Genomic DNA, 8,357 nt, shown 5'->3' on the forward strand with positions numbered 1-8,357 from the left:
GCGGATCACGAGGTCAGATCGAAACCATGCTGGTTAACACGGTGAAACCCCGTCTCTACTAAAAAATAACAAAAAATTAGCCGGGTGAGGTGGCGGGCGCCTGTAGTCCCAGCTACTCGGGAGGCTGAGGCAGGAGAATGGCGTGAACCCAGGAGGCGGAGCTTGCAGTGAGCTGAGATCCGGCCACTGCACTCCAGTCTGGGTGACAGCGCGAGACTCCGTCTCAAAAAAAAAAAAAAAAAAAAAAAAAGAAAAAGCATCTAAGAAATTCTAACATTTCATGATTAAAACACAGAGAAAACTGTGAAACGAGGGGATATGTCTTAACATGATAAAAGGTATTTGTGAAAAACCCATAGTTATCATCACACTTAATGGCGAAAGACTAAAAGCTTCCCCCTAAGATCAGGAACAAGACACAGAGGTTCACTTTTACCACTGCTAGTCAATGTTTTTTTCTTTTTTTTTTTTAGACAGAGACTTCCTCCGTCGCCCAGGGTGGAGTGCAGTGGCACAATCTTGGCTCACTGCAGCCTCTGCCTCCCAGGTTCAAGCAATTCTCCTGCCTCAGCCTCCCCAGTAGCTGGGATTACAGGCGTGCGCCACCACACCTGGCCAATTTTTGTATTTTTAGTAGAAACGGGGCTTTCACCATGTTGGCCAGGATGGTCTCGATCTCCTGACCTCGTGATCCACCTGTGTCGGCCTCCCAAAGTGCTGGGATGACAGGCGTGAGCCACCGCGCCCGGTCCAGTTGTGTTTTTATACACTAGCGAGGAACAATTCAAAAATGTAATTAAGAAAACCGGCCTGGCCGGGCGCGGTGGCTCACGCCTGTAATCCCAGCACTTTGGGAGGCCGAGACGGGTGGATCACGAGGTCAGGAGATCGAGACCATCCTGGCCAACATGGTGAAAGCCCCGTTTCTACTAAAAATACAAAAATTGGCCAGGTGTGGTGGCGCACGCCTGTAATCCCAGCTACTGGGGAGGCTGAGGCAGGAGAATTGCTTGAACCCGGGAGGCAGAGGCTGCAGTGAGCCAAGATTGTGCCACTGCACTCCAGCCTGGGCGGCAGAGCCAGACTCCGTCTCAAAAAAAAAAAAAAAAAAAAAAAAGAAAAGAAAACCGCTGGGCGTGGTAGCTCACACCTGTAGTCCCACACTTTGAGAGGCCTAGGCAGGTGGATCCCTTGAGCCCAGAAGTTCAAGACCATCCTGGGCAATGTGTTGAAACCCCATCCCTACAAAAATTACAAAAAATTATCCGAGCGTGATGGCATGTACCTGTAATCCCAGCTACTCAGGAGGCTGACGTGGGAGGATCACCTGAGCCCTGGAAGTCAAGGCTGCAGTGAGCAGTCACGTCATGCATCATTGCACTCCAGCCTGAAAAAGGAGTGACATTCTGCAACATGTTACAACGTGAATGAACCTTGAAAACAAATATAAGTGAAATAAGCCAGACACAAAAAGACAATATTGCATATTTCCACTTACAGAGGTACCTACAAGAATCAAATTCATAGAGACGGAAAGTAGAAGAGTGCTTACAAGGGTCTGGGCAGAGGGAGGAAAGGGAAGTTTGTTTTATGGGTACTGAGTTTCAGTTTGGGATGTCGAAAAAGTTCTGGAGATAAATAATGCTGATGGTTCCATACCAATGGCTACAGGAATGTACTTAATGCCCCTGAACTGTATGTGTGAGAAATGGTTAAGATGGTACGTTTTACGTCTATTTTATACCATCCCCCCTAAAAAAAATTGTTTTTAAGAGTCAAGATCTCACTCTGTCTCCCAGGCTGGGGTGCAGTGGGGTGACCAAAGTTCACTGCGGCTTCCAACTCAGCCAGCTTCCCTGGCTCAAACGATCATCCCGCTTCAGCCTCCCGAGTAGCTGGGACTACAGACGGTGCCATCACGCCCAGCTCATTGTTGATTCCCCCCGCCCCTTGGTAGAGACGGGATTCTGCTATATTGCCTAGGCTGGTGTCGAACTCGTGGAACAACGGATCCTCCCTCCTGGGCCTGGGCGTGGGCTCGCAAAACGCTGGGATTCCCGGATTACAGGCGGGCGCACCACGCCAGGAGCAAACACTTCCCGGTTTAAAACTTCAGTTTGTGATTGGCTGCCATTCAGCATTATGCTAATTAAGCATGCCTGTTTTTTAAACTTCTTAAAACAATTTTTTAAAATTCCGTTTCCACCTAAAACGTTAAGATTTGTCAAGTGATAATATTCGAGAAGATGTTGCCAAACTATTTTTCTATTTGTTTTCTAATGGCATGGGAAATAGCGAAAGTATCTCGCCATTAGTTAAAAGTGAGCAGCAGATGTAGACCCAGCTGAGGCTGGAACCAGAGCGTTAAGACTATACTTTCAGGGATCATTTCTATAGTTTGTGACTAGAGAAGTTTCTCTGAACGTGTAGAGCACCGAAAACCACGAGGAAGAGACGTAGTGTTCTCTCCTGAGCGTGAAGCAGGCGTTTGGTGTTGCTTCCGTGCAACTGCCATCAGCCATTGATGATCGTTCTTCTCTCCGCTTTGGAGAGTAAGAGGGAGAGAACGCTGTCTGAGTGGTTTTTCTTTATTGCTGGTTTCAAAGACAGACCGCTGGGTGGTTGCTTTCAGGCGTTTGTGGGTGTTGGCATAGGTCTGGTGTCGCAACCAAGTTGTGTGCTTTCGTTTTACGAGCGACAGAACGTGTGTGTGCATCGTCTGTCTGGGTGGTTTTTCAATCTCAGCCTTGGTGGAGAGGATTCTGCTGTACGTCCTGTTGTCTCTCCATTTTTTCGCCTTCTCGCTGCCTCTTTTGACGTCGTTTCCCGCCTGCCACTCCACCCCCAGACGGGGTCTCGGGGTCTCTTGTGCTGCCTGTCGCCCAGGCAGGAGTGCAATGGCGCGATCTCGGCTCATAGCCAACGTCCGCCTTCCGGGCTCAAGGGATCCTCCTAAGTCCTCCCGAGTAGCCGGGGTTACAGGCCAGGCTTTTCTTTTCTTTTCTTTTCTTTTTTTGTAGAAACGGGGTGTCACCATGTTGTTCAGGCTGGTCTCTAACTTCCGACCTCAGGTGATCCGCCGCCTCGGCCTCCGAAAGTGCTGGGATTGCAGGCGTGAGCCGCCGTGCCCGGTCAGTGAAGACTTTTTTTTTTTTTTAATTGTTGATTGATTTTGTTTGAGACGGAGTCTCGCTCTGTCGCCCAGGTTGGACTGCAGTGGGGCGATCTCTGTTCACTGCAAGCTCCGCCTTTCGGGTTCACGCCATTCTCCTGCCTCAGCATCCCGGGTTTTTTTCTTTTGGTAGAAATGGGGTGTCACCATGTTGTTCAGGCTCGTCTCGAACTTCTGACCTCGGGTGATACGCCCGCCTCGGCCTCCAAAGTGCTGGGATTGCAGGCGTGAACCGTCGTGCCCGGTCTTATTTTATTTTAGAGACAGGGTCTTCCCATATTGCCCAGGCTGATCTCAAGCTCGTGAGCTCAAGGGATTGGCCTTCCAAAGTGCTAGGATTACAGGCGTGACCCACCACGCCCAGCCTCAGGTGCCTTCTAGCAGCTGGAATAGACTCTCGGCAGGGCGCAGTGGCTCACGCCTGTAATCCCAGCAGTTTAGGAGGCCGAGGTGTTCGAGACCAGCCTGGCCAACATGGAGAAACCCTGTCTCTAATAAAAATATAAAATTACCTGGGCGTTGTCGCACATGCCTGTAATCCCAGCTACTCGCGAAGCTGAGGCAAGAGAATCGCTTGGACCCGGAAGGCGTAGGTTGCGGTGAGTCCAGGTTGTGCCATTGAACTCCAGCCTTTTTTTTTTTTTTTTTTTTTTTTTGAGACGGAGTCTCGCTCTGTCGCCCAGGCTGGAGTGCAGTGGCCGGATCTCAGCTCACTGCAAGCTCCGCCTCCCGGGTTTACGCCATTCTCCTGCCTCAGCCTCCCGAGTAGCTGGGACTACAGGCGCCCACCACCTCGCCCGGCTAGTTTTTTGTATTTTTTAGTAGAGAGGGGGTTTCACCGTGTTAGCCAGGATGGTCTCGATCTCCTGACCTCGTGATCCGCCCGTCTCGGCCTCCCAAAGCGCTGGGATTACAGGCTTGAGCCACCGCACCCGGCCGAACTCCAGCCTTCTTGAACCCCAGAGGCGGAGGCTGCAGTGAACCGAGATCGCGTCACTGCATTCCAGCCTGGGCAACAGAGCGAGACTCCGTCTCCAAAAAAAAAAAAAAAAAAAGTGCTGGGATTACAGGCATGACCCAACGCGTGGCTGGGCGTGGTGGGTCACGCCTGTAATCCTAGCACTTTGGCCAAGGCCAATTCCTTGCAGCTCACGAGCTTGAGATCAGCCTGGGCAATATGGGAAGACCCTGTCTCTAAAATAAAATAAGACCAGGCACGGCGGCTCACGCCTGCAATCCCAGCACTTTCGGAGGCCGAGGCGGCGGATCACCTGAGGTCGGAAGTTAGAGACCAGCCTGAACAACATGGTGACACCCCGTTTCTACAAAAAAAGAAAAGAAAAGAAAAGAAAAGCCTGGCCTGTAACCCCGGCTACTCGGGAGGACTTAGGAGGATCCCTTGAGCCCGGAAGGCGGACGTTGGCTATGAGCCGAGATCGCGCCATTGCACTCCTGCCTGGGCGACAGGCAGCACAAGAGACCCCGAGACCCCGTCTGGGGGTGGAGTGGCAGGCGGGAAACGACGTCAAAAGAGGCAGCGAGAAGGCGAAAAAATGGAGAGACAACAGGACGTACAGCAGAATCCTCTCCACCAAGGCTGAGATTGAAAAACCACCCAGACAGACGATGCACACACACGTTCTGTCGCTCGTAAAACGAAAGCACACAACTTGGTTGCGACACCAGACCTATGCCAACACCCACAAACGCCTGAAAGCAACCACCCAGCGGTCTGTCTTTGAAACCAGCAATAAAGAAAAACCACTCAGACAGCGTTCTCTCCCTCTTACTCTCCAAAGCGGAGAGAAGAACGATCATCAATGGCTGATGGCAGTTGCACGGAAGCAACACCAAACGCCTGCTTCACGCTCAGGAGAGAACACTACGTCTCTTCCTCGTGGTTTTCGGTGCTCTACACGTTCAGAGAAACTTCTCTAGTCACAAACTATAGAAATGATCCCTGAAAGTATAGTCTTAACGCTCTGGTTCCAGCCTCAGCTGGGTCTACATCTGCTGCTCACTTTTAACTAATGGCGAGATACTTTCGCTATTTCCCATGCCATTAGAAAACAAATAGAAAAATAGTTTGGCAACATCTTCTCGAATATTATCACTTGACAAATCTTAACGTTTTAGGTGGAAACGGAATTTTAAAAAATTGTTTTAAGAAGTTTAAAAAACAGGCATGCTTAATTAGCATAATGCTGAATGGCAGCCAATCACAAACTGAAGTTTTAAACCGGGAAGTGTTTGCTCCTGGCGTGGTGCGCCCGCCTGTAATCCGGGAATCCCAGCGTTTTGCGAGCCCACGCCCAGGCCCAGGAGGGAGGATCCGTTGTTCCACGAGTTCGACACCAGCCTAGGCAATATAGCAGAATCCCGTCTCTACCAAGGGGCGGGGGGAATCAACAATGAGCTGGGCGTGATGGCACCGTCTGTAGTCCCAGCTACTCGGGAGGCTGAAGCGGGATGATCGTTTGAGCCAGGGAAGCTGGCTGAGTTGGAAGCCGCAGTGAACTTTGGTCACCCCACTGCACCCCAGCCTGGGAGACAGAGTGAGATCTTGACTCTTAAAAACAATTTTTTTTAGGGGGGATGGTATAAAATAGACGTAAAACGTACCATCTTAACCATTTCTCACACATACAGTTCAGGGGCATTAAGTACATTCCTGTAGCCATTGGTATGGAACCATCAGCATTATTTATCTCCAGAACTTTTTCGACATCCCAAACTGAAACTCAGTACCCATAAAACAAACTTCCCTTTCCTCCCTCTGCCCAGACCCTTGTAAGCACTCTTCTACTTTCCGTCTCTATGAATTTGATTCTTGTAGGTACCTCTGTAAGTGGAAATATGCAATATTGTCTTTTTGTGTCTGGCTTATTTCACTTATATTTGTTTTCAAGGTTCATTCACGTTGTAACATGTTGCAGAATGTCACTCCTTTTTCAGGCTGGAGTGCAATGATGCATGACGTGACTGCTCACTGCAGCCTTGACTTCCAGGGCTCAGGTGATCCTCCCACGTCAGCCTCCTGAGTAGCTGGGATTACAGGTACATGCCATCACGCTCGGATAATTTTTTGTAATTTTTGTAGGGATGGGGTTTCAACACATTGCCCAGGATGGTCTTGAACTTCTGGGCTCAAGGGATCCACCTGCCTAGGCCTCTCAAAGTGTGGGACTACAGGTGTGAGCTACCACGCCCAGCGGTTTTCTTTTCTTTTTTTTTTTTTTTTTTTTTTTTGAGACGGAGTCTGGCTCTGCCGCCCAGGCTGGAGTGCAGTGGCACAATCTTGGCTCACTGCAGCCTCTGCCTCCCGGGTTCAAGCAATTCTCCTGCCTCAGCCTCCCCAGTAGCTGGGATTACAGGCGTGCGCCACCACACCTGGCCAATTTTTGTATTTTTAGTAGAAACGGGGCTTTCACCATGTTGGCCAGGATGGTCTCGATCTCCTGACCTCGTGATCCACCCGTCTCGGCCTCCCAAAGTGCTGGGATTACAGGCGTGAGCCACCGCGCCCGGCCAGGCCGGTTTTCTTAATTACATTTTTGAATTGTTCCTCGCTAGTGTATAAAAACACAACTGGACCGGGCGCGGTGGCTCACGCCTGTCATCCCAGCACTTTGGGAGCCGACACAGGTGGATCACGAGGTCAGGAGATCGAGACCATCCTGGCCAACATGGTGAAAGCCCCGTTTCTACTAAAAATACAAAAATTGGCCAGGTGTGGTGGCGCACGCCTGTAATCCCAGCTACTGGGGAGGCTGAGGCAGGAGAATTGCTTGAACCTGGGAGGCAGAGGCTGCAGTGAGCCAAGATTGTGCCACTGCACTCCACCCTGGGCGACGGAGGAAGTCTCTGTCTAAAAAAAAAAAGAAAAAAACATTGACTAGCAGTGGTAAAAGTGAACCTCTGTGTCTTGTTCCTGATCTTAGGGGGAAGCTTTTAGTCTTTCGCCATTAAGTGTGATGATAACTATGGGTTTTTCACAAATACCTTTTATCATGTTAAGACATATCCCCTCGTTTCACAGTTTTCTCTGTGTTTTAATCATGAAATGTTAGAATTTCTTAGATGCTTTTTCTTTTTTTTTTTTTTTTTTTTTTTTGAGACGGAGTCTCGCGCTGTCACCCAGACTGGAGTGCAGTGGCCGGATCTCAGCTCACTGCAAGCTCCGCCTCCTGGGTTCACGCCATTCTCCTGCCTCAGCCTCCCGAGTAGCTGGGACTACAGGCGCCCGCCACCTCACCCGGCTAATTTTTTGTTATTTTTTAGTAGAGACGGGGTTTCACCGTGTTAACCAGCATGGTTTCGATCTGACCTCGTGATCCGCCCGTCTCAGCCTCCCAAAGTGCTGGGATTACAGGCTTGAGCCACCGCGCCCGGCCTAGATGCTTTTTCTGTGTCAGCTGGAATGACTGTGTTTTTCCCTTTGTTCTACTAATGCGGTATAAGACTTTAATCAATTTTCTTTTTTTTTTTTTTTTGAGATGGAGTCTCGCTCTGTCGCCCAGGCTGGAGTGCAGTGGCCGCATCTCAGCTCACTGCAAGCTCCGCCTCCCGGGTCTACGCCATTCTCCTGCCTCAGCCTCCCAAGTAGCTGGGACTACAGGCGCCCGCCACCTCACCCGGCTAGTTTTTTTTTGTATTTTTTAGTAGAGACGGGGTTTCACCGTATTAGCCAGGCTGGTCTCGATCTCCTGACCTTGTGATCCGCCCGTCTCGGCCTCCCAAAGTGCTGGGATTACAGGCTTGAGCCACCGCGCCCGGCCTAATCAATTTTCTTATATTAAACCATCCCCTGCATTCCTGGGGTAAATCCCTCCCATCCCCTCAGCTGCAGCACCTGATTAAAACCTTCTTCCTTGGCAATAATCATTGTCTCAGTGATTGGCTTTCTGTGAGGTGAGCAGCAGGCCCTAGATGGAATCCCTGGTGTTTTAGTAACACTAGGACGGCCAGTAGCCTCCAGACACTGGAGGAGTCGAGGAAGGATCCCCCTTCGAGACTTCAACACTTTGATTCCTGACTTTGAGCCTCCAGAACTGCGGGAGAGTAATTTCTGTTTTGACAGAGTTTCACTTCATCACCCAGGCTGGCGTGCAGTGGCACAATCTGGGCTCACTGCAACCTCTGCCTCCTGGGTTCAAGTGATTCTCGTGCCTCAGCCTCCTGAGTA

The 8,357-nt window shown here is 50.3% G+C and overlaps 2 non-coding genes across 2 annotated transcripts; one reads left to right on the forward strand and one right to left on the reverse strand.

The window, feature by feature from the left end:
• Window positions 1-2,366: 2,366 nt before the first annotated feature.
• Window positions 2,367-2,582, forward strand: LOC112425013 (small nucleolar RNA U3). Its single transcript, XR_003015976.1, has one exon. It is a non-coding gene; the product is annotated as a small nucleolar RNA U3 (small nucleolar RNA).
• A 2,350-nt stretch (window positions 2,583-4,932) lies between these two features.
• Window positions 4,933-5,148, reverse strand: LOC112425015 (small nucleolar RNA U3). The gene has a single exon (XR_011616083.1). It is a non-coding gene; the product is annotated as a small nucleolar RNA U3 (small nucleolar RNA).
• Window positions 5,149-8,357: the final 3,209 nt, after the last annotated feature.

Source organism: Macaca nemestrina, chromosome 17, assembly GCF_043159975.1.
Source record: "Macaca nemestrina isolate mMacNem1 chromosome 17, mMacNem.hap1, whole genome shotgun sequence".
NCBI lineage: Eukaryota > Metazoa > Chordata > Mammalia > Primates > Cercopithecidae > Macaca > Macaca nemestrina.